General features: G+C 45.2%; 1 long non-coding RNA gene across 1 annotated transcript; it reads left to right on the top strand.

The window, feature by feature from the left end:
* Nucleotides 1–9,848: 9,848 nt before the first annotated feature.
* Nucleotides 9,849–25,614, top strand: LOC115080525. Its single transcript, XR_003853590.1, has 2 exons — nt 9,849–9,938; nt 25,219–25,614. It is a non-coding gene; the product is annotated as an uncharacterized LOC115080525 (long non-coding RNA).
* Nucleotides 25,615–27,178: the final 1,564 nt, after the last annotated feature.

Consider the following 27,178-nt stretch of genomic DNA (forward strand, 5'->3'; position numbering starts at 1 on the left):
TTTTTTCAATTTGAAACTAAAGAAATGAATTAGGGACTTTATTAAATGAATTTTGAAATTAAATTATTTTTTTCCTGCTGCACACACCTAGTAGTCAGCAAGTGTCCTCATCTCCTTCATCACTGCTTCCAGAATGTCATTTGCTATGGTAGTAGTTGTCTGTGTCATCTCCAACTTGATAGTTTCCTTTGGTCACTGGCAGGCCCTTTGGGTATTTCTTTGGTGTCCTTCTTGGTGGTAACATTCAGAATCATCCCTGGAGTCTTTTGCCTGCCTTACAATGCCATATCCAAACAGCTGGATTCATAACCAAATGCTACATTTCAAGCAGGGCCAGCGAGCTCATTAGGCATACTAGGTGGCCGTTTATGGCACAGAAAGTGGACGGGAGAGGCGAGGTGGAGGAGATCTTGTATGCAAACTGTGGAGACAAAGGAGTCTATAGCTTAGTCATCCATAGCAATAGTCAGGGCACGGAGAAGGCAGGCGTGGTCAGGCGTAGCAGAGGTCAGGCTTGGAGAAGGCAGGCAAGGTCAGACATAGCAGAGGTCAGGCTTGTAGAAGGCAGGCGAGGTCAGACTTAGCAGAAGTCAGCACCAGGAGGTCAAATCAATGGACAGACGAGACAACGAGGAGACAGGAACTTGGAGACAAACTGGAACAAGGATCAAGGAAGCATGGAGGCAACGAGTACTCAGAACCAAACAGGGAACCAAGGAGACCTGTTGCAAAGGCCACGCTTCAGTGCGATGCCTGAGCATTTATACGCTGAAGGATCTGACGTTAGCATCCGGGTCTGTGGCCAGGTTCCCACCATGGGCCCTTTAAAAGGTTTACTGATGTGCATGTGCCTAGGGAGGGGTGCAGCGCTGCTGGCAGCGTCTCTCCTCGAACCCTGCGGAGAGGCCCGAAGGATGGTGGCATCCTGGCTGGAAGTCCCAGGAAGTGGAGCAGGGCCAGAGGCGCTGGCGGGAGCCTGAGGTCAGAGCCAGCGGTCCACTGCCGCAAGCGACGGGGAGCTATAGCCTAGAAGTTGCTTAGAAAGGTGAGAGGGCTGCACCGTGGGGCTGCTGCGGGCGGCGAATGTAACACAAACATAGGTGGAGGTAGGTTGTGTGTGATTTGGGGCGGGGGTAGAGAGAGAGAGAAAGTAATAATGACTTCACCGCCTAGGGCAGCTGGACACCCTTCCACTGGACCTGATTTCAAGTAATATGAAGAGTTCATGACGGGATTTAGGAGTTCTTGTGAGCATTAAACCATGACAATAGTAGCTATGAGGATCCATTGCCAACTTCACCTCTGGCCTGCAGGTAGCACTGAGAGCTACCTGAACTGTTTATCCAGTCCTCCCAGCTCTGTGTCCCTCACTTCCCTCCTCAGTGGCCATCTTATTTCTTTCTTTGGCATGCATTTATACTGTTTTCTCCTCAGTGAGTTGCCAGAGCTTGGCCCTACTGCCTGGTCCTCATACTCTGGTTCCATCCTTGTTATCTGAATCCAGAAGAGTTCTTCATCTCCGGTTTATGACTTAGACTTCCTCCTTGATCTTCTTTGTGTTCCTGGTTTCCTAGTGTGCTCCAGCATCCCACTCTGATCCAAGCTTCTGGCTTTTTGTTTATATCAGGGGCTACCTTTGTTCCTTATAGCTCGCCAGCCACCAGCACTTGAAAGCTCAACCTGAGGGGAAGGCTGTTGACATAGGCAGAAGACACCCAACTGTTTTCACCATTGGTTGCCTGGACTTATCTCTCCAGACATTAGGTGGCTTGTTCCTGGAGCAACCTACAGATGATAGATATCTCAGTAGCCAAGGCTTAGATCTAGATTTTCTTTACCCAAATATACTGCATGATAGTCATTTGGTTAATTTACAGTAATCATTGACATAAGAACATGATTGTTTCCTGGGTATCGTCTTGATTTCTTGCAACTTTTAACCAATTAGATTAAGTGGTCCCTGTCCTCAAGTGACCCCCAAATAACCATTCTCTTCTAGATCCTAGCTATCCTATTAGCTATTTTCTTATGTAGAGACCCCCAGATGTCCACTAGATGGCTCTAGAATCCTGCCTTGCAGTTAGATAGTACAGTGACAGATCATTCCCTTTAGCAACTCCCTCTGAGTTTGTCTTAGGTAATTTGATCTCTGTCCAGAAAGGGGGGGGGGGGGGTTGTCAGGCCCTTAGAGAGTGTGGTCAGTTTGAGTTAACCTTTCAAGAGTGAGGAGCTAATTTTGATTACTCTGCTGCGTTAGGGCCTAAAACCCAGAATTGGTATTTTCTTTATAGAGGAGATTTTTGACAGTGCACTATCTGCCTGTGAGGATCTGCTTCCTTTTTGAAGAGAAACTCTGTTAAGAATTTTTCTATTTTTGGATTTTGACTGGAGGTGAAACCTGGGTCCTTCCTGGTAATGGCCTTCTCCTAAATCTGGAGGCCAGGGAACTGATGACCTGCGAGCCCCTGTTCAAGTGAGGGCAAGAGCTGCAATGACAGTGTTCACTCCAGAGGAGATTTTTGGATTGGAGAGTTTTTCCCACTTTTGGAGCTAGTGCTGTAAGAGCTGGGATGCAATTTCTAACATCAGACCTTTCCTCCAGAGAGGCCACATTTATCAGGAGATTGGAGAAAAGTATAAGGAACTTGGGACACAGCACTGGATCTCCAGCCCACAGACACAGGTTGGGAAGAGAAGACAGAACGACTCAGGTAGGAGTTTGGCTGAGATATAGGAGATCCCCTGAGTCATTTCCCCTGGCCCACTGAGACAGTTTATGCATTCGGCATAAGAGTGATAAGCCTCATCCCAGGAACCTGAGAGAAAGGACATCTACAAAGAGAAAGAGATAACAGACAGAAACTAGTGTAAGAAGCACAGCTGTAATTTTACAGTTAATTGATGATTAGAAATTGATTTTATTTCTGAAGAACTGAAGTCAAATTTATTTTGAACTCCCAGTACCATATCCTGTCTGGTCACTGAAGCACAGCATCACAGAAAGAGACAGACATTGCACTACACACACACTGAAGGGAAATTCACACCAACGCCTGGGCCAAGAAAGGTCAGCCTTCCCCTGTTAGTGCTGTGGACCCTTGAGCCGGCTCGAGAGCTGGTGTATCCACAGAGGGGAGGCCCTCTAGTGGTTCTCATAGCCAGGAGGCGGCGCAGGACCAGGAGACCTGACAGGAGCTTCACCTATACCAGCCCTCGTTCCCCTCAGGTTGAGCCCTTGGGTGCCGGGGCCGGCAGGATTTAGGCGGAGGTCTCCTGGCGGAGGGAAGTCCAGTAGGCAGTCCGGGTCGAGGCTGGTGGAAGTCCAGACAAACGAAGACAGTCCAGGAGTCGAGGCAGGCAGCAGCGGTGCAGCACGAGAAACCAGGCCAGAAGTTGGGGCAGGCAGAAGACAAGCAGGAGCCGGAGAAAACGCTAAAGGTCAGGACAGGCAGAAGACAAGCAGGAGCCGGAGAAAACGCTAAAGGTCAGGACAGGCAGAAGACAGAAGAATCAGGATATCAGGCCGAAGTCAGAACCGAGGAGACAAACCAAAGGCAGGAAGCAGAAGGAGCGGAACCACGGGAGCAGGAACTCAGGAACTGGAACAAGCAGGAACACAGGAATGGAGGCTGGAACACAGGAACAAGCAACTAGCTACTCTCAAGGAGCTGACCTGTTGCCAAGGCAAGGAATGGATGCAGGAACTGGGTTTAAATAGCCCCAGCTGATGATGTCAGAGTTGGGGGCCGGACCGAGGTTTCCCGCCGCGGCCCCTTTAAGAAGCCGGCTTGGCTGCTCGCGCGTGCCTAAGGGGCCGGAGCCCAGGAGGAAGCCGACGGCGTCTCCCTCGTGGGGAGGATACCGTGACCAGGTCCCGGAGCAGCCTGCACCGGAGTGCCGCGAAGGAGGGCTGTTGCTGGCGCCTGCCGGTGGAGGTAGGGGGACACAGCTGTGACGGACCGTGGCCGGGATTCCCAACATCCCCTCCACAGAAAGAACCCATTCAGCTAACGGAAAGGGTGTCTGTGGAGACAGACCCAGAAATAAATTATTTTGTGTACAGTCAGGAAACAGTAAAATCCTCCAAAAAAGGGTCACACTTATATAGGCTCCGAAGAGGCCTCCTTCCTTGCAATTTCATTCCCTTAAATATGGTCCTTCCTCAATTAAACCCACCTATAACTCACATGATTTAATTCTTTCCAATCACTGTTTTAACTCAAAGCCTCTCATTTGCTTTTGTCTGTATGTCTTGTCAGTCTGGCTTGACTAAATTGTAAGCTTCAAGGAGCAGGAACTTTCTTATGTGTCTCTGTACAGCACTACAAATAGTAGGTAATGGACTTCTCCTCCAAGAACTTATCCAATCCTTTTTTAAACACAGCTATACTAACTGCACTAACCACATCCTCTGGCAACAAGTTCCAGAGTTTAATTGTGCGTTGAGTAAAAAAGAACTTTCTCCGATTAGTTTTAAATGTGCCCCATGCTAACTTCATGGAGTGCTCCCCTAGTCTTTCTATTATCCAAAAGAGTAAATAACTGATTCACATCTACCCGTTCTAGACCTCTCATGATTTTAAACACCTCTATCATATCCCCTCTCAGCCGTCTCTTCTCCAAGCTGAAAAGTCCTAACCTCTTTAGTCTTTCCTCATAGGGGAGCTGTTCCATTCCCTTTATCATTTTGGTAGCCCTTCTCTGTACCTTCTCCATCGCAATTATATCTTTTTTGAGATGCGGCGACCAGAATTGTACACAGTATTCAAGGTGCGGTCTCACCATGGAGCGATACAGAGGCATTATGACATTTTCCGTTTTGTTCACCGTTCCCTTCCTAATAATTCCCAACATGCTGTTTGCTTTTTTGACTGCCGCAGCACACTGAACAGACGATTTCAGCATATTTATTCTTCTTGCTAATCAAGTTAAACATTTTAATTTTAGCTTTTCAAAACTTACTTGTTATAGGCTAATACGAAGAGTGGGAGATTTAGAGTGGAAAAGTTTTATATGTTAGCAAATTGGTAATTAATTAAATAAGCCTTTGAAAAAATCTGTGTATTCTGTCTCTTTTCTCTCTCATATTAGTTCTGCATGGAGCAGCAGTAACAAACAGAAGGCATGGGGGTAACCCACATGGCAGCGGCACTTACAACCCAACAAGGCAATGGTACTACTTGAGAGGCGAAGGATATGGTGTAGGGGCAACTGTTGTGGGGGTTTCATAAGGGAATTTGTGTGTGCATCTGCCTGAGGTGGACAGGTCGTTGCTGGGCAGACTGCTTGGGCCATTTTGGTCTTTTTCTGTCGTTATTCACTATGTTATTATGTTCGTATAACATACCATATTTTTGCAAAAAAAACAAAACAAAAACATACTTCCTGAAATTATTGTAATATTCTATATTATGTCCCCTTTTAATTATTATTAATACATTCTTTCATTTTTGTAGTTCATTTTATTAAAGATACCATGTACAGAATGGTTAGTAAAAGCTATAAAAGTGACATCTTTGCTCCTATATAAGTGAAAGATTTCCTCTGTACTGATTACTTTTTCCTTAATTAACTTACAACTTTTAAATTTCTCTCTTTAGCACTAAGGTGATTTTGAAATTAGTGTTTGAAAAATCAATAAATATAATTTAAGTGCTATGTACACCAAAAAAAAGTAATAATTTTTACTGTCTAATTATGTGCAGGCTGAACTGCAGAATTCTTTATCTGAATGCTAAAGATATTTACACAGTGATTAACAGCCAAGTCTATACCCTTTTCTTATAGCTTCAGAATAATTTTATACTAATGGAGGGAAATGTGAGGGAGAAGGAATTAGGGTTTTGTGCCACCTATTTCCTGACTATACTTTGCTGGTGTTAATCTTCCTCCTCTGAGGTGCATTTGCCTTGATAACTTCCTTAATTCTGTCTGTTTGCCACTTCACCTTCCATTGCCTCAGATACAATTTAGATTGTAAATCCTCTGGGGCCAGGAAATACTATTGTACCTGAAATGTAATTCATTTTCAATTTAGGTATGGAGAACTTAAGTAAATCAAATCCCAAAAATCCAAAATCCCAGTCTATTCTGCCCCTTTTTATCTTTTCGCTCTGTCGTCTTTTGAATATTCTAATGAAGGCAAGTTGGTGGTTTTTACTCCTGAGCTACGTTGTACATCACCTTTTCTTTTTAGAAAATTCTCTTTTGGACATATGTGACATAAGTCTGAAAAAATAAAATTTCTCACTGAGTTTATAAGCACCTTTAAATAAATTAATTGTTGCTGTTAGTGCCAATGCAGAAGCTTGAAAGCCCTGTAATTTGTCGTTGCCTTATATAACTCCCTTTGTGAACACCACTCAGTTTCAATGGTGTTGCAGAAAAGGCGGTATAAACAGCTTTCATTACTTGTATTCGCTGTTGTACACACTTAAATATTCAGGGTGTGGGGGCCTTTATAATACACATTGGCTAATCCTTATACTCCCAAGTTGGAAGTATAGCCTCGATTTCTACCTCAGATTCTTTACCCTTGGACCTGTTGGACTCCCGGTACCTACTAGGTGTGTGCAGGGATAAAAAAAATTATTTTTTTTTTGTTTCATTTTCGGACAGTTTTTTCCCCATGAATTTCACTTCATGGAATGTTTTGATTCATTTCATTTGTGTGAAAAAAAAATGAATCAAACAATAAAAAAAACAATCAACCCCAAAAATGAACCAAAAAAAGAAAATAGGGCCTCCTAAGGCCCCCCATTCCCACCAGGAATAATGCTGGGACCAGGATCCCACCAGCCCCCACTTACCTGGCCCCATAGGAATCCTTGAGCAAGGTCTAGGTCCAGCCAAAGCCTCATCCTTCCGTAGGCCGAAGACATGGTAGGTCACTGCAACCTCGGATTGGCCTATGCATGGCTGAAGCCTCGGCCTCAGCCGGAGCCTGAGCTCAGGCCCAATGCCAAAGCCTGGCCCAGAGGCTGGGTTCCGATGCCTAGGCCTTGACCTAGGCCAAAGCCCGGGACCAGGCCCAATGATGCAGCTTAGCCCAAAGGCCAGGTCCCGATGCCAGGGCCTTGACCCGGACCCGACGCTGGGGCCCCAGCCCGGAGGCTGAGTCCCAACACATGGGCCTCCACCTAGATCGAGGACCAGGCCCAGGCCCAACTCTAGGACCTGACCTGGAGGCCAGGTCTCGATGCCTGGGCCTCGGCCTTCCCAACACCATGGCCCAGCCCAGAGGCTGGGTCCAAGCCAGGGCCTTGGCCTGGACCCAGACCCGACACTGGAGCCTGGCCCAGAGGCCAGATCTCAATGTCTGGATTTCAACTTAGGTCAGGCCTAGGCCCTGAGCCCAGGCCTTGCAGCTCCGACAGCATCCTCTTCTTTCTTCTTACTTTGTAAACTGACACTGTCTGCTGGGGTCAAGCTGGAGTTAATTAACTCTGGTGTATTCACCCAAGCTGGTGGCAACATTTTGATGTATAGCGTTATATGGCAATGCTGGAGTTAATTATTTCTGGCATAACCCCAGCGGATGGTGTCAATTTATGAAGAAAGAAGAAAGAAGATGACACATTCGTCGCTGCTACAAGGCTTTGGTTCCGAGCCTGGGACTGACCCTAGGCTTAGTTCCAGGCATCAGGAGCCGGCCTCTAGGCAAAGCCCCAGCATTGGGCCTGGATCCGGGCCAAGGCCTCAAAGTCTGGATGCAGCTTCCGGGCCGAGGCCCTAACATTGGGAACTCGCCACCAAGCCGAGTCACAGTGTTGGGCCTAGGACTGGGCCCTGGCCTAGGCTGAGGCGCAGGTGTTGCAACCTAGCCTCTGGGTCAAATCCCAGCATTGGGCCTGTGTCCTGATTGAGGCCCCAGCATTGAGACCCAGGCCTGGCTGTGGCATCTAGCTTGGGCCCAGGCTCTGGCCTAGACTGAGTCCCAGGCATTGGGACCCGGCCTCCAGACTGGGGCCCAGTGTTGGGCCTGGTTCCAGGTCAAGGGCCTGGCCTCAGGACCAATACTGCCAGTTTCTTTGGATACTCGAGCGATCAGGGAAGTGAAATTTTTCAGAGGGCTCAGAACTAGACTTTGGGCCCTGCTTTGGGCATCAGCCTATGCCCAATTCAGGGCTTCAGCTTTGGGCCTAGGCCAAGGCACCAGGGTCATGCTCAGGTGTTGGCTGCAGTCCCTGCTTTGGGCCTTAGCCTATGCCCTTGGCGAGGACCTAGCCTAGGCCTGATGCATTCATTTTAAACAAATGAAACTAATAAGGTTTGTTTCAGTCGGGAGGCCCTCAATTCATTTTGGGGCCCCCCAAATGAAACCTTGGCCTTATTCAATGCGTTTTGCACATTCTTATAAATTTAATGCTCATCCCTAGTACCTATGCATTGAGGGACAAAAGAAGGACAGAGCCAATTACTGATCTGTGTGAACTTGAGAGCTCTGCAATCTTAAGAGCTGCTTTGAAGTGAGCCTTCAAAGGATCTATGACCTATTGTCTTGGCAGGGCTTTTGGTGTTTTATTGTATTTTATAACAAGTTTTTTGTTATTATGGTGAATTTTGTATAATGATGGAATATACTTTCAATATAGTATTGTAGAAAGGTTTGAAACAAATCAAAGATTAGATTAGATTAAACCCAAGATCCAGCTGTAGTTAGTGCTTAGACATGGAAGGTACGATGGGAAATTTCAGTGGCGCTTCTGCACCATTTTATTAAAATTATTTTCTTTATTTTTGGTTTATGAAAGTTTCAATGTATTACACATCTAGCCATCATGATATGGGCTGGATATGTAGCTATTTTGAAGGTAGAGTGCAACAAGAAGAATCAATGACTAAAGCAGAGTGTTATGTTTGCCATTCACAGACAACCCGCGAGCAGCTGCACTCACCCCAGGATTGGCGGGCCTCGCTACGGCAGGACGCCACCAGGATCATTGCCTCTGGACTTCCCCCCAGGTGCGCGCGTTCCCAAAGTGAGCTCTTTTAAATGGGCCCGCAGTACCCTTAGATGACACCTTGATTTTTTGCCCTAAAAAGGCTTTCCTGACCTTCCTTCTTTGCCTCAGCAACAGGTCACCTTGCTTCAGCCTTGCTCCAGCTTCAGCCTCCGCCATAGTCTTCAGCTTCGGCCTCTGTCACAGTTTTCAGCTTCAGCCTCCACCATAGTCTCAGCTTTAGCCTGCCCTTCAGATCTGACCATACTCACAGACTTCTGGACCTTGTCATAGCCTGGCCCACGTAAACACTCATTCACCTGCCAGAAGTGCAGATTTTAGGGGAGTCTGTCTGTGAGGTTGCGTCAATTGCACCATAGCAAGAGGGGCTCATGCTTATGCCACTCGCAATACAGTGTCCAAATGAAAAGACAACAGACACATTTTTCAGTAACAAATTTCTCTCAGCTTCACTTAGAAAAGGTAAACAAAAAACCCTATGAGATGTAGAGCTGTACTCTCACACCCTCGCTCCTCCCCCAGCCCATCATCTCCACCACCACAGCCAAACTCCTTAAAGTAGATCCTTGACAAACTAGAAAACAGTTCTTTAAAGGTCCCATGGTCACCTTTTAGTACATCTGTTTAGCAAAAAAAAAAAACCCCAAAAAAAACCTTTCAGTCTTATGGTTATAGGGTGGCCAACTGCCCAAATATGGACCAGATTGCCCGGTTTTCAAGCTAACTGTACAGTGAGTGTCCAGTCTAAGCTGCTTGCATGGCCCCAGGACAGCGTCTGAATTGTGCTGGCTGCACACACCCAATCAGAGCTGGTCTAGCTTCAGTCCTCCAATCAGCTGCCTGTTCTTTGTCTCAGGCAGCTGACGCAGCCACAGAGGGAGGAGCCGGAGGGAGAGGCGTGCAAAATCTGTGCCTGCACGCAGGAGCTGGCTCCACGGCTACCTCTCACTGCCTCTGCTTCCGGCAGCTTCATCGGTAATGCTGCCCCACCCCCTGCCGCTGTCCTTCCCCTTCCTGGCCGGGACCTACACTGCCTGCCACCTTAGCTGCCTCGTCACCCATGGTTCAACCCACGAGAACTGCAGCCTCTTCTTCCCACCTCACTGAGGCTGTCTGTGAAATTGCTCTGCCGGTGGCTGTCTCTTTGCTACTCACTGTAGGCTGTGCTTTCCTCTCTCTCCCTCTGGTATCACTTTGGTGGCTGCTTTAGCCTCACATTACTACGGGCTGACAGACCCTCCCCAACATGTTTTTTTGTTCTACTTGCTCTGCTGGCACTCCTCCCTCTGCTGGCTAGCTATTATCTCTTCTCCGACTGCTACTGTGGCAGCTGAAGCCAGACAATTCAGCTAGATAAACAGTCATTTTTTGTAAAGAAAGTAAAAGGCAACTTGCCCCTTAGCAAGTTGGAATTACCTAATGTTAAACAAAAATGAGTGTACTGAATGTGACACCCCCCCCTCTGACCAGCATCCCCTCTATTTCCTTCTGCCTTCCCAGCATCCCCAGCCCTGAAACCGGTCTCCCTCTTCCCTACACGATCTCGGTCTCCCACTTTCCTACCTACTATCGCCCTGCTTTCCTGAGACCTGTTGCTGGGCTGCCCTGTGCCCAGGCAGTACAGGGAGTATGGCTGGTCATGTGGGCTGCCTCCCTGTGTGACAGGACTGGCCAGTTGAGGCAGGAGTTGCATAGGGACTAAGGAGGGCTCATGCCATTACTGTGATGGCATGCAGTGCTGGAACCCAGCCCCTTGATGAGTGCATCAATGCCTCTCTCCCAGACTTTGTACATTGTACCCCTTCTGACACGGAGCATGTGGAAGAGTGTGTGGAAGAAAGTATGTGCAAGAGAGAGTGTGTGAGGAAGGGAGCATGTGTGAGTGTGTGTAACGAAGGAAGCCTGGTGTTTATGAGTGACGGAGTGTGTGAGAGAATGAATGGGTGTGTTATAAGAAAAAGGAGACTCCCCCCCCCCCCCACACACACACACACACACACAAGCCTTCTCCAAAAATCCACAACAATCTCACGGTGATTGGAAATCAAACGTTCCCAGTTAGGGAGAGCAGGGGATTTTTTAAAATCCTTAGTTTTAATTACTGTGTGTTACTTGATGTGTCAGCTGTTTTGAAATACTTTATAGGTGTTTGGGGAAATTTTAAAACATTTTATATAAATTTTGATTATTGGACGTTCTATTCATCGGCTGTTTTGAAATATTTTTTCAGTTTATTTGTATGGTTTTATTATTAAGATTGATGATTTCTATTTCTTGCTTTTATTGTTGTATTATGAGGAATGGTGATGTTTCTGTTTTTCAATTGCACTGCATTCAATCCAGCTTGTTGCAGTTTCCAGTTTAGATTTTGTCTGCACGTTTGTATTTATACTTTATGGGCTCTTTATTCTGCATTTAGCGAGGGTCTGTCTGCATATCTGACTGAGGTGAGGTATTCTGTTAGTTTGTAATTTCTGTGTAGGGATCTATAGCAGCCTGCCCCATGGAGGGGAGCAACTGAATGGCAGGGGATCTCCTTCATTGCTCTAAGAGGCTGGAAGGTAGTTCAAAGGCAGGATTTAACATTTATGTAAATGTATTACAATTTATGGAAATGAGCATGTAAACCACTATCTCTTCCCCTCCATTTCTCCAGTGATCAGTCCTGGTCTATGGAAAAGTTGGCAACCCTATAAGGCTAGTTTTGGAAAGAATAAAACAAGGGAAATTGTCTGCCCTGAATCAAAACATTTTCAAGTAGGAAAAAGTTAGATTTCCCTGTCTGAAATAGCCAATCACATGTAATTGTCTAAACAGGAAAGCAGTAAGTACACTGTCTAGGTAAAATAATCACAAGCAACTGGTTACATTCATATATACATGCACACAATAAATCTACTGTATGTAACATGGAGCAGGAGATAAAAATACACAGCACAACAGAAACAGAAATGTGCAGTCAAGCATAAACATGCAACATGCACAAACAATTACACTTATAAGACATACACAGCAAACAGACAATGTGACATATGCCAGACACACACATGCATGAACATAAAAAAACATATATGCACATTGGAGTGCACATGTGTAGACACAGAAATACATATATTGCAGCAACATGCTCCGAGTATGCCAGTGCTCCAGATGTGGGTGATCATTTGGGTGTCTGGGAGTGTTTCCAGCAGTTAGAAGTGTCTGATTGAAGCAGGAGGCGCCAGTATCTCCCCAGGGAACTGCAAGTCAAGGACTGGAGTACGAAATGTAGCCTAATGTAATCCAATCTAGGAAGAATTCAATCTAATTACCCCAGAATTAACCCAGAGAGAGAAATGGACAGAAACCTGTCACTGCCTCTCTGTAGTCACTGTATGAATGATTGGAGGGGAAGAGGAGAGGTTCAATCTAGAGACAGACAGAAAGGCAGAATTAACAGCAAATAGTTAAACCTAACATCAAAGCCCCCATAGATTCTCATTTTGTAATTTAATATTTTTCATGGGCCCTTGGGAAGTCAAGTTGTCAAACATGGAAAGAAAGTGCTTATTTCTAAATACAGTAATGGTGTTTGTTTCCTGTCAACTTCAATGCCATTATGCTGAGCAGAGGTGTCTGACATCAGCCTATTTATTCTGGTGAAAAGGCGAAAGGGAAGTAGCCAATTTAGTGTACAAAAGCCTGTTAGGAAAACTGGAGCAGGAAATACTGAAAAAGGAAAGCAGTTAGGCTTTTGCATTTATAGGTATATTTACTTAAAGAAACATCTCGTATTGAAAAAAAAAATGTAAACAAACACCCATACTCCATCAGGACAAATTCTGTGGTTTCTATTTCAGCTGCTTGGACTAGACGAAAGTTTTAAAACTGGAAATGCAATAATATTATTAATATTTGATAACACCCATAAGTAGATAATTGATCACACTGATAGATGTTCTGAGCAGAAAAGGAGATCTCATTTTCAAGTTCCTGGTATCTTAGTAACCGGGCAGCCCGGACACCCTCGGGATCTAATCTGCCCCACCCCAGCCCTGCTGGACTCATCCGTTGCACACAAGGAAAAACACAACACATAATTTAGATGCAAAGGCCACAGCCGTTTATTAGAATCCCTAACATGGGAGTCTAATCAGGCGCTGAGTCCGTTCCATAACGTTTATAGAAATTGCGGCTGGGCAGGTGCCAATCCTTTAATCTCCGCCCTTGCTGAGCCACAGGGTCCCACCCCTAGCGGGGCCCGGGAACAGGCGCCGTGACTGCCAAGCAACGGATGGGCTCCTGGCTCGGGCAGCCACAAAGCAAGCCTTGCCGGAGCTCATCCTCTCGTATCAACCCTAGATTTATTTATTTATTTATTTATTTATTTAACGTTTCTTTTATACCGATGACCGTTCGCACATCGCATCGGTTTACAGTGAACAGAAAACCATTGGGCAGAGCCCTTACAAATAACAGATAACATAGTAAACTAGGCAACATATAAATAATATTTGGGAGGAGCCCTTACAAGAAATACAAACATCAATGAGTAAATGCTATGTGTATATGCTATGGGATTGAACTATAACAGAAACTATATACAAGTTAGTGCACAGTACCAAATCAGCAGGCAAAAAGGCATTCATACCAGGATATCAGAAAAACATCAGAAAAACATTTGTAGGGGGAAATTATTAGATCCATCGAGGCTGCGCTCAGGCCCGACATTGATCATCGGTGGCAACCAGTGAAGGCCCTTAGACCTCTCACGTACATATTGGCACCTCCCAGCTTACTTCTAACGCCTCTGCATTTACAAATGCTCTCCTGGACTCGGTCGCCGCTGCCATGACAAGTTAACAGATAGGTGTAAACCCAGCTATCTAACAGGTGGGGGGGGGGGGGGGGGAATGGGTGGGGAAACAGCTTTGGTCGGGGCCTAGGAGGAAGAGGCTGGACCACAGGGAGCCGGCGGGATTTCAAGTTCCTGCCAGCCCCCCCTCCCCCCCCCCTGATGTCATGTCACATGCTGCCCCGGCCAATCGGGTGCCCCGGTGTCGGAGCACATCCTGATGACGTTGCCGCTCCCAACACCGGGCCAATCAGCCAAGCGCGATGTCAAAGGTGGTGCCACTGTGCCACAGCACCCTGCGGTGCCGGCAGCATGATAGTGGCGCCATTCTGAGCACCACGTGGAGGGGGAAGGGTGTTGGAACCTTCCCATCTCTGATAGGAGGCAAGCCATCAGTGCGGCGGGGGGTGGCCTCTTGCAAGGGTGCTTTGGACATCCAGTTATCTGCAGTGCCCGCACATCCGTGCTGGGGGGCCACCCATTAATCGGACAGCCCGGACACCCTTGGGCTCTAATCTACCAACACCCCAGCCCTGCTGGACTCACCCATTGCACACAAGGAAAACACAACACATAATTTGGATGCAAAGACAGCAGTCATTTAATAGAATCCCTAACAAGGGATCCTAATCAGGCACCGAATCTGGTCTATAACGTTTACAGAAACTGCGGCTGGGCAGGTGCCGATACATTAATCTCCGCCCATGCAGAGCCATGGGGCCCCGCCCCTAGCGGGCCCCCGGAACAGGTGCCATGAATGCCAAGCAACGGATGGACTCCCCGGCTTGGGTAGCCACAAAGCAAGCTCCCTGCCAAAGCCCATCTGCCAGAGGGGATCTTGGACCGGTCGCTACAAAGCAAGTCTCACCAGAGTCCCTCCCCTCGTACCAGCCCTATATCCGTTGAGGTTGTGCCTGTGCCCAACATTGATCATTGGTGGCAATGAGTGAAGGCCCTTAAGCCTCCAATATATATATTGGCACCTCCCACCTTACTTCTAATGCCTCTGCATTTACAAATGCTCTCCTGGACTTGGTCACCGCCGCCGCCAAAGGGACCCGGCATGAGCAGACATGGAAGTGCCTTCTGCCCGCATGTGACGGGCTCTCCGCAAATAATGGCTATGGCTACTGCATCGGATGGGTGAACAGCCTCTGCATAGCTTGCAGGAACAGATCGTTTCCCAAGTTCAACAAGCGTACTCCGTCCAGGGCATATAATTCTGCGCAATGACTGTCCACCCATTCTTGTTGCAATTGATAAATATCATGTCGCCAGTGATCACCACCCTGGCGTTTTATGGCTTTGGCTACCTGCCAATTGAACTTGGCAGGGTACCTTCCCCACCCCAGTGCATTTAATGCTCTGTCGAGGTATGGCTTCTGGCCAGCGGATTCTTGAGGACAGCAATGATGAGGCAAAGGCAGCTCTGGTCTTCCGTGATTCATGCTGACGCCGTTATTTAAATCGTTGCCACCAAAGTGAATGATGATAAGGTCAGGCGTTGTTGGGCTCATTCCTCTCGATTGTGGCATGGGCCAGAGCAGATGCCAACACATGTCTCCTTGACCCAGCCATTTGATCGTCTGTTCTATTGTCCATTCCTCTCCGACAATCCAAGCGTCAAGGGATGTTCCTGCTATGACCGCCTTCACCAGAAGGATCCTGGGCAGTCTGCCACACAGCAAGACCCTCCAGGGCCCCCTCACAGACATGTCCAGCCATTTATTCATCAGGCCCAATCCCCGGGCCTGACCTTAGCACCCATGGCCCAAGCGCCAGGGGTGGCCAGAAGGCCTTGTGCCCCTCGAACAGGGTCTTGCTTGCCACGAATACCCCTTATGACCGTTTTCACCAGAGAGATCCTGGGCAGTCTGCCACACATCCAGCCCCTCAAAGACATGTCCCTGGGCCGAAGTGGTAATGAGAGCTCTGCACAGCCCATTTCCAGCTTTGAGCGGGTAGCAAGGTGCGAAAGTGCCAAGTTCTTGGATGGTCACTGCTGTTTGGTGTGTACTATGCGGCTAATAAAGAGACCCTTTGGAACCTGTTATCGCAATAAAGAACACCAAGAAAAATCGCCACATCTCGCATGCCCTACGGTTCTGAAGAAGCACAGCTGTCTGGGTTCCTTTCCAGCGCTCATCCTGGCTCGTGCCACAATGTACATGCACACGTAGAACACGAAATCCCTCTGCAACTCCAATGCTAGGGCTCCCGGAAGCCTGCTCATTTGCTGACCGGATCACCATGCATTGCCATACCAAAACACCCCCGTCAGTGACCAAGCACATCACCTTAGATGCGTGTGCTGACTACAATGGGGAGACTACAATGGGGAGATAGCTGTGAAGTTCCTGGTTGAGCAACCCATTGTCCAGTGGTCTGGTCAGCAGGATGCGCACCAAGCTTCTTCAACATAACACCAAACCATTGGCTCCTTACGCATCGAAGTATACTTGGATATTATCTATGCAACCGGTTAAGGGTAGAGACTTAGACATTGTTAGGGTTTCTCAAAAACTGATAATGGTTTATTGGGGGTTTTATCGCACTGAAGCAAAACAGACTGTCCCCTTTTGGGCATAGGGTTGGGACCTTTGATCGATCTGGAGCTGGGGTGTTCTTAGCTGTGATGCATTCCCTGATGGTACTGTAAATGTGCCAGGCTTCACAGGATGCCAGAGCGAATGCAAGCCAGAAGAACGTAGTCTTGAGCTCGCCTATTGCTAACAGGGCAAGACGTGCCAAAGCTGTAAATGTAGGTCATGAGTCAGTGGCCTTTGTGCGTTGCGCCGAGGCAGGGGGATCTCCTGGCCCCGCCAAGTATTACCCCTGGACGAGGCATTTGATAGTCTTGGCCAAATTTTTCACTTATGGTTGTTTTTCTGGTGAGCGAGATGAATGAGTGGCAGAATATATACACAGAACGACATCAGATGACATTGTATGACAGTGGTGAGTGGAAGGAGAACTTAGATCTTAAAATGTGGAATAAGTGAGCTCCGAAACATTTGATCTGCAACTTTTCTTCTGCAGACCTTCTTCTAGGAGAGTTTCTAGCAGAATGCCAAAAACTGGTAGTGGGCTGGACTAGTAATCTTAGGCATAAGGCGTCCCCACATTAAGCAACGTAGCTGTGATATAATGCACAATGGCACTCTAAACTCGCTAACGCATGAAGACTCCGAAGCGTGCCAGCGCAAATGCAACCCAGAAGGGCGTAGCTCGCCTATTGCTACCGAAGAATGCCGGCACGGATGCAAACCGGAAGAGGAAGCCCCAGTGCCATGACAGTAAGTCGGTGGCCTCTGCACGTCGCTTCGAAGCAGGGGACTTCCTGACCCCACCTATAATTGCCCTTTCTATGGTGAAGCACTGCACTATGCAGCCTGTTTCACAGGATGCTGAAATGCGAACAGTCTTACAACCTTACAATCATGTCTATATGAGCATTTTTACCTTGTAATTTGATGTAGGTAGCATTAAATCGAACAGAAGAATTCTATCTTGAATAACCCACTGACATGCAGGAAACAACTCAATATTGCATCTGTAGCTGCAAATAAGGGTAGGGGGAAATACAATGGTTTCCCAAATGCATAATTTCTTCTTCACCATGAAAATAATAATTGCATATCTGCAAACTTTCTGTGGCTGTCTTGGCTCCCCTTCACCTCAGAAAGTTCTGAACATTTCCCACTCATATCCAACTAAGCACAATGTGATAGAAACAGAAAAGGCTCTGCTGTGCACCTAATGCAATACCAGTTTAGAAAGGTTGGACCATTAGATGACCGAGGGGTTAAAGGGGCTCTTAGGGAAGATAAGGCCATTGCAGAAAGACTAAATGAATTCTTTGCTTCCATGTTTACTAATAAGGATGTTGGGGAGATACCAGTTCCAGAGATGGTTTTCAGGGGTGATGAGTCAGACGAACGAAATCACTGTGAACCTGGAAGATGTAGTAGGCCAGATTGACAAACTAAAGAGTAGCAAATCACCTGGACCGGATGGTATGCAGCCTAGGGTACTGAAGGAACTCAAAAATGAAATTTCTGATCTATTAGTTAAAATTTGTAACCTATCATTAAAATCATCCATTGTACCTGAAGACTGGAGGGTGGCCAATGTAACCCCAATATTTAAAAAAGGCTCCAGGGGCGATCCGGGTAACTATAGATCAGTGAGCCTAACTTCAGTGCCGGGAAAAATAGTGGAAACTATTCTCAAGCACAAAATCTTAGAGCATATAGAAAGACATGATTTAATGGAACACAGTCAACACGGATTTACCCAAGGGAAGTCTTGCCTAACAAATCTGCTTCATTTTTTTGAAGGGGTTAATAAAAATGTGGATAAAGGTGAACCGGCAGACGTAGTGTATTTGGATTTTCAGAAGGCGTTTGACAAAGTCCCTCATGAGAGGCTTGTATGAAAACTAAAAAGTCATGGGATAGGAGGCGATGTCCTTTCATGGATTACAAACTGGTTAAAAGACAGGAAACAAAGAGTAGGATTAAATGGTCAATTTTCTCAGTGGAATAGGGTAAACAGTGGAGTGCCTCAGGGATCTGTACTTGGACCAGTGCTTTTCAATATATATATAAATGATCTGGAAAGGAATACGACGAGTGAGGTAATCAAATCTGCAGATGATACAAAATTGTTCAGAGTAGTTAAATCACAAGCAGACTGTGATACATTACAGGAGGACCTTGGAAGATTGGGCATCCAAATGGCAGATGAAATTTAATGTGGACAAGTGCAAGGTGTTGCATATAGGGAAAAATAACCCTTGCTGTAGTTACACGATGTTAGGTTCCATTTTAGGAGATACCACCCAGGAAAAAGATCTAGGCATCATAGTGGATAATACTTTAAAATCGTCGGCTCAGTGTGCTGCAGCAGTCAAAAAAGCAAACAGAATGTTAGGAATTATTAGGAAGGGAATGGTTAATAAAATGGAAAATGTCATAATGCCTCTGTATCGCTCCATGGTGAGACCGCACCTTGAATACTGTGTACAGTTCTGGTCGCCGCATCTCAAAAAAGATATAGTTGCGATGGAGAAGGTACAGAGAAGGGCAACCAAAATGATAAAGGGGATGGAACAGCTCCCCTATGAGGAAAGGCTGAAGAGATTAGGGCTGTTCAGCTTGGAGAAGAGACGGCTGAGGGGGAATATGATAGAGGTCTTTAAGATCATGAGAGGTCTTGAACGAGTAAATGTGACTCGGTTATTTACACTTTTGAATAATAGAAGGACTAGGGGGCATTCCATGAAGTTAGCAAGTAGCACATTTAAGACTAATTGGAGAAAATTCTTTTTCACTCAATGCACAATAAAGCTTTGGAATTTGTTGCCAGAGGATGTGGTTAGTGCAGTTAGTGTAGCTGGGTTCAAAAAAGGTTTGGATAAGTTCTTGGAGGAGAAGTTCATTAACGGCTATTAACCAAGTTTACTTAGGGAATAGCCACTGCTATTAATTGCATCAGTAGCATGGGATCTTCTTAGTGTTTGGGTAATTGCCAGGTTCTTGTGGCCTGTTTTGGCCTCTGTTGGAAACAGGATACTGGGCTTGATGGACCCTTGGTCTGACCCAGCATGGCAATTTCTTATGCTCTTATGTATTCATAGACAGTTAATTCTCCACTGTTCATGTGACTTCTGGAGGACAGAGTGTCTTAAGTACAGCTCTAAACAGAGCCACTAGGGCTAATCAAGAGTTCCTCTATAATCTGGTGACCTGACCAGTGAGACTCGCCTTCTATTGTTGTAGCTGTGAATGTAGGCGTTCTTACAAAACAAAGAGACCTGCCCCCTAACACTACCTAGGCTCCGGGGAGAGTAGAGCAGAGAAAAGATCAAATTTAGCTCCAGGTTATTCATAGAGAAAGGTTTGATAGTTTGTGGGTAAACACAGGGACCAAGCCTTTTGTCTGTGGATTCATTAAGGAGGCAAGAATCCTGAAACATGAAGGCCCTATAACACTCCACCACAATATAGGCAAATGTTATCATCCCACCATCGTGATTCATAACTTTCCCGACATGAATCATGTCGGGAAAGTTATGAATTACGATGAAAAAGCTATTTTTGGCTCGGTTTAAATGCTTTCATTAATTGGGCTAAGTATTCTCTCTTTTTTCAACATTCTTGGTGTGGGAATTTTTGAAACAAACTTTGGGTAGTTTAAATGTGGGAACTAAAAATTTTTGGAAGTTTAAACAAAACGTTCTTTAAAAAAAATTTTTGGGAATAAAAATTTAAAGAAAAATGTTTTTGGCAAATGACAATAAATGATTGAAACATCACATTGCTCTGAAGGCTGAATACAGCTTGCAGCCCATTGTGCGGCGAGAGGCTGCAGATTAAAATTTGAGAGCTGTCTTTATGATATTGTCATTTGCGTTTTAAGGAAATTTTGATGGTTTTGTGATTGGATTGTGATTCTTTTCCCTCTCTTTGTGTCTTGATTGATGTTTAAGTACTTGCCAGGTACTTATGACTTGGATTGGCCACTGTTGGAAACAGGACACTGGGCTTGATGAACCATTGGTCTGACCCAGTATGGCATATCTTATGTTCTAACAAAACACTCCATATTCTCCACAAGAACAATAATGGAAGCTCAGCAGCTCAACATAACGCTCCTCACTCCCCACAAGAATTTTGATGGGGGCTTGTCTTAAGTATAGGAGGAAATGCATTTTTGTTTCTGTTTTACTAGTTTGAACTGTATTCAGAGTCTGGCTTCTTGGTGTTTCAATTTCAGTGTTTCTCTGCACATTTGTAATTTGTGGTCAACTATTCTGTATTTGGTAAAGGTCTTTCTGTGTTCTGTAAGTGTAACCAAGTTGAGGTATTCTGCTAGTGTGTAGGGATCTGTAGCAGTCTTGTTCATTGTGTTTTCCCAACAGGAGGTGTACTAGTGTTGTAAGGTCCAATATAATATTTGCAGTGCTGCCTCTTCAAAGGTCTGGTTATTGCTGCTGGAGTCCTGTGAGTTAGTGTTGCTAAGGTATAGAAAGTTAGCTAAATATGTTCTGAATGTTTTTCTTTTTTTTTTGCAGGATTTTGTATTATTCACAAAGTGTCTGGTAGTGGAGGGAGCTTATGTTACTGTTATTTCAATGACACCAGAATCAGAATATTGATTTTTTTTTTTATGGTGAAATGTATGGGGAAACATCCTGCTCTGCTTCCTTATTGAAGGTGTGCATGTGTTTGCATGAGTGCATGCCTTGCATTATGCCTGACAACTTCTTTCTGAAGCTTGTAGAGTGTAACATATCGAGGTGAGCTTGGGAGTTCTTTGTAATCAGGCAAGTAGTACCCATACAACTAGGACTATTTCTGTATCTTTAGGCCACATTTTATTGGTCTCTTAATAATCTTCTCTCTTTCTATACATAGTACAGAATAGTCACTAAGTACTGACCCATTTATTAGCAATGATGTTTTTGTCATTTTCTCCTTTATCACTATGTCTAGTATTTTAGCATCATTGTATTGTGTTAGTCTGGGAATGAATAATTATAATCTATGATTTTCATGAAGAATGCACATAAGAAAGAATGACTAACTGTAAAATAAAAATAATAAATTGGCGGTGTGAGCTTTGGCAGAACAAGGGGCAGATCTTGATTGATTTGTTTGATATCCCTCCCCCCAACAACCTAAAAGGTGTGCCACTGCCTCTGGTTCTAGAGTCTTTTCAAGTAACTTCACAAACTCAAGATTACAGTCATCTCAGGTTGGCTTTGCTATACTACAAATAACTTGGGCCCTTATGTGTTCAGCTTGGCTAGGGCGAAGCAATATTGGCAAGGGCATATTGAGTATTGATTCTGCTAGACATAAGGCATCCGGTCACATAATGAAAGCTAATATTTAATACTGTGTCAAGCTTCCTTGCGTAGGAAGATTGTTCCCATGCTACAAGTGCGTATTCAACAGAAAAAGAGCACAGCAATCACGGCGTCGATAAGTTTGCACCCCACCTTGATATGTTCAGCTTCCTGAGGAGGATACTTTTATCTTTTCAATCTAAGGGCCTGATTCACTAAGATATTTCTCCCATTCTATGTCTATGGGAAAATGAATCAGGCCCTAAACGTGGAAGGAAAGAGTTCTAACAAGACCAATAGAGAATCAAGGTTTCAGGTGAGAGATTTTGTTCTTGTTTCATAATTCATGGTTTAGATTTCCCCTAGCCGTTTGGATTAAGAAATAAGCATAAGTTGAGGTCACAAGTACCTCAGGATCTTGCCTGGCACTTATGACCTGGATTAGCCACTGTTGGAGACAGTATACTGTGCTTGATGGGCAATCCTTATGTTAATAGACAATTCTTATGTTAATAGACAGTAAATGTATGAAGAATGTAAAATTACAGATCTTGGTTCCAATTAAAAATGTATCACTAAGTTGCTTGAAATATTAACATGCCAGTTTCTTGGCTGTATTAATTCCTTGGCCCTATTTCTAGATCTGCTTTCTGCTATATTCCATTTCTTGTATGTCAGATTTTTAAAAGCCACAAAGTATGTGCGTATAAATCAGTGTGTGCATCAAAATTAAGAGGGTGGGGCAAGGGCGGAGAATGGGCATTGTATTGACATTCTAGGGTGGGGCCAACAGTTACGTGCATAATTCTGTATTTTGAAACCAGAGACTCTGGCACGCATTGGCTTGTTATCCACGTAACTTTACTGCTGCTCCAGATGAGGAGCAAGTCTGTATATCTCAGGATTTATGGCTTACAGGTCAGGGTGATGGATCTGGGTTAATTGGGGATTGTGCAGGATGAAGAACCAGAGGGGTCTGGAAGACCTCGATATTAACTGGGCAAATTGGTGGATTAATGGGAAAAACTGGGTTGTCCCTCATGCAAGCATGTTTTAAAATCCACCTACATACATGCGTAAAAACCGACAAAGTCCTATGGAAGACATGCACGCTAGCTGTGCTTCAGTAACCTCTTAAAATTAGGAGCATACTTACATGCAGTTGGTGTATTTTAAAACATACGCACATAAATGCGCGCTCAATTTAACGTTCCAGCGTACCTTTACTTCCATGTCAATACGCGCATGTATGGGTGCACACGTGTTCATTTTAAAATGTTCATCTATAAAAGTTGGGAGTGGAAAAATAGGATGAGCTTGCAAAAACTTTAAACACATAGGGCCAGATTTTCAAAAGGTTACGCGCGCCTGGCCTATTTTTAAAAGGCACGGTGATGCGCATAAAGCCCCGGGACGCATGTAAGTCCCAGGGCTTGCAAAAAGGGGCAGGGATGGGGGCGGGGTAGTCCGGGGGTGGGGCGGGGTCAGAGGCTCCCGGCACAGCGGCCATTTGCTGCTGTACCAGAGATCGCGCACCGGCAGTTGGCCGGTGTGCACAACTTACTTCAGCCCCAGGGCTGAAGTAAGTTTTACAACAAAAGGAAAAATAAAAAAAAGGTAGGGGGAAAGGGCGGGGGAGGGAAGGGAAGGTGGGGTGGGGGGGGGGGGGTAGGGAACGGTGGAAGGCAGTGTGGCTCAGCGCACACAAGTTATAAAATCTGGCTTACATGTGTGTGCGCCGGGTAGCACGTGCACATGTACGCCCACACACTGTTTTGAAAATCTACCCCATACTTTTCTTCCTAAATTAAGTAAATATCAGACCAAAAGGCTGCATTTCATGGCTCAGCCATAGTTCTCCATGCCAAGAGACTAGGATTTGAGTCTTTTGTCCAACAAGGTTGGAAGGTTCTTGAGTGCATCATGAAGGTGATGCATTTTGGCTCTGGAGAGGGAGGAGCAATAACTGCTGCTACTACTGCAGTAACTCTTGCTAGCACAAGCCCAACCATGAGAATATGTCTCGAAGCAGATATCCTTCCAGCCTTCAACCCGTCGAGATCTGGTGTTGCCTGGGTATGCTGTCTAAGGGGGAGGGGGGCATTACAAAATGGGAGAAATGGGAACAAAATCGGTAGAAAAATGAGAATTGTAACAACTAAATTATTTGTCTTTGCCTGTCGTCCTGCTGTTGTAAGTGAGAGCCTGAGCTATGGGGCACTGCAGCAAGATAATGGCAGATGAGGTGACCCAACTTAGACATGAGTTGACAGCAAAAGGCATTTTGATTTTCGTCCAGGCCTGTGGTCAGTAGAAGACCTGGCAAGCAGGAACAAAAGCTATTATATTCAGAAAATGTAACAGAAATACAGCATTAAAAATAAACTATTACTTTAAAATGCAAAGCTTCAGGAGTGTTCTTGAGTTTAATTTCTTCTCGATCTTGTATTGGATCTTTAGGTCTCCTTCCTTTGGAAATAAGTATTTATTTGTCAGCCAGAATAGTAATAGTAAATAAGGCACATGCTTTCAAAGCAAAACTCCTCAGGTTTCCAGATAGGAATGAATCTTCCTGCCAGGCCAAGAGATGGAGGCAACCTTTTATCTTCCAACAAGTACCAATATGTCATAAGCAATAAAAACAAATGATTCACAGTATTAAATCCTAAGAGGTAAAGTTTAAAAGCCCAGCATGCACCAGAATCGGGAGATGTACGCGCATGTAGTACATGTGCACATGCCCAGCAGATTTTAAAAGCCACCTGCATGCACGCACATCTCTTGAGGCGTGAATATCTCACTCCAGTTCCAAAAGGGGCATGAGCGGGGCACGGGCGTTCTTGGCTGGGGCCAAGGGAAGTGTGCACGCCCAGGTCCAGTTACTTCTGCTATGGTGGAGGTGTATCTTTAATAAACAAACAAACAGACGTTTCCGAGGGGTTTGAAAGGTCTGGAGTAACTGGGGGGAGTGTGGGCTATTAAACCAGGGGTGTTTGGAGGACCTGGCCCTGCGCTGAGCAGACTGGTGGATGAACTGGTGAAACTGGTCGTGGTGTGGGTGCGCGCCAGTTATAAAACTCCTCAACTTCCGCGGCTCATACCCGGATGTGTGCAGCTGTGCGCCCAGCTGTAAAAATAGGGTGCACACATATGAGTGCCCGTGCTATTTTATAACATATGCACATATGTGAGTGTATGTAATAAAATAGCCATGTCCCTGGGCATGACGCACTTAGGTCAATGCGCACCCGTGTGATCCTTTGAAAGTTTCCGTCCCTGCCAATAATTAACTCAGTCTATTGCACTAGAAGTACAAATCACTATCAGACATGAGAAGATAAAATAACCTATTTCTTGTTGTTTATGTGATTGACAGGGAGATGGTCACAATCTGCTTTATGTTTTTCCTTTCATTTGCTTGGGGAAAGGGGCCAACCTGTGCAGCTTGGACTGAGTGATGGGGGGGGGGTTGGAGAGGGAAGAGAAAAGCGAGGCAGAACCTCAGAAGATGCTTAGTTAGTGGTACATGCTGTCCATCAAACTGACGTTTTATTTTCTTTTTGCAGAACACAGATATGTTCCCTCCCCATTTTTGGCAGCACCCTAAGGATTCCCAGGAAGCAGCACCCTAGGTCACATATGCGCAGATTAAGACTTACCTCGGGAAGGACCATCAATAAAGAACATTACTAAGGATCAGAAAATAACATGGACTGCTTGGAAATCTTACAGAGAAATACTGCAGAAGTCTTGCAGATCTAGAATGGCCCATATCAGAGATATAACAGTGGAGTCAAATGAAAATAAATGTAGAAAGCATACGAACAAGTTCCGACTTACCTTAGTGAATGTGGCCATGCAATTGCACTTTTAGAACAGTATCCAGAGCAAAACCTGTGCCCCTGTTTCTACGTGTTTTAACCTCCGCAAAGAGAGAAATGAAAACAAACACGAAGAAGGAATGGCTTGGCTTGGTTTTGAACTGATTTTGTACATTTATTATCTTATGCAAACAGGAATGCTTAAAACCATGGCTTCAGGTGTATTAATAGAGCTCTATCAAATATCAGCCATAGCAAAACTTAGGGCAATGCATAACAGATGGCAGCTGTTTCTAACATCTGCACTATGAACAGGCACACAGCCAACTCTGTATATCTGCATGCAGTAGTGTAGGTAAAATCGCAGTGGCAATTGAATCTGGGTAACAGAGACCATGACACCCCTTCCGCTGTGCTGGTTCCTCATGATGTACCCTGTTGGGGGATCCTTGATTATAATTATAATATTGGCAGGAGCGTCTGCGTTTCTCTTCCCCTCTTCTAACTCCCAGCTCCCATTGCTGTGCTCGGTTCCTTCCCCTTCTCTGTTTAAATGTTCCCCTCTTTTTCTTTTCACAGTCTCTTAATAATCAGAAAAAGCATCATTTGAAGGAAGGAAAAAAAGTTAAGCCCTGGAATTACAGGTCAGGGAACTTCACCGCTGCCATTGATGGGCAGCTCTGTGATGCACGCAGAGTGTTACATTACATTGCATCATTTACAAGCTGGAGGATCGCCATAGTCATAATAGTAAAATACTGCTCATAAGTAAATGATCGGCAGAGATTTAGTCGCTTACAGGTAAATTCTGCATCTGCCAAGCGTCCCCCATGTTTTAAAGATGAGGGAAGGGGGAGGTGGCAGAGCAGCCAAGGAAATGGCTGCTTAGCCTCAGAGTTCCCTTGGTCCTGGGGTTTTGGGGTTTGGTTTTTTTTTTTTTCATGCAAAATGTTATCATAACCAGCTGTAAAGCGGTCACTTTCATAAGGAACAGCTACAGAAAGGATTCAGAAGTGTAGAAACCTTGAAGAACATAAAGCAGATCAGTAAAGATTTAATTTCTGAAGTTCTGACAAACTGAGTAAGGAAGGCTACAGGAAGAGGCAGCAGGAAGGCAAGAGGGGAACAAAAATAAAAAAATCCATTGGGCTAAATGTTTAATACTTTATATTCAGTTGGCAGAATTGGTTACAAAGAGATATAATAATACTTGAACTACAAAAGGTCGGTCATGCAGAGCCATTCATTTTTTGGGGAGTCTTTTTTTTTTTTTTTTTTAAGGTTATATCATTTTCTGAGGAGACAAGCCTGCTCTCTGTGGTGCAGGGGGGTTGTTTTGAAGACTGTGATTAATTTTTGCTACCTGATTGCTACAGCAAACTGTTAACTTTTCAGGACTTTGTATCAGTTAAAGAGTTGGCTAAGGAGTTTCGTATGGAAAGCTTTCTATTTTTGGAAATGGGACTTTGCGTCTGTATGCTCAGTCAGACCAGGGACCTGTAATTTTGGCGGGAAAATAAAGCTGTGAGGAAATCACGGTCAACCAGAGAAGCAGAGTTAACTCGTTGAGCTGAAGTTGGAATGCTGTGTAATGATTTTTGAGACTTTTTAAGCATACCATTTGCCCTGTTTCACCTTATATGAAAAGGAGATGTTTATATGGTGCTAAGACATTTAAATGGTGCCTGTGAAAGTGCATGAAAGT

This window comes from Rhinatrema bivittatum, chromosome 1 (assembly GCF_901001135.1).
Source record: "Rhinatrema bivittatum chromosome 1, aRhiBiv1.1, whole genome shotgun sequence".
Classification (NCBI taxonomy): Eukaryota; Metazoa; Chordata; class Amphibia; order Gymnophiona; family Rhinatrematidae; genus Rhinatrema; species Rhinatrema bivittatum.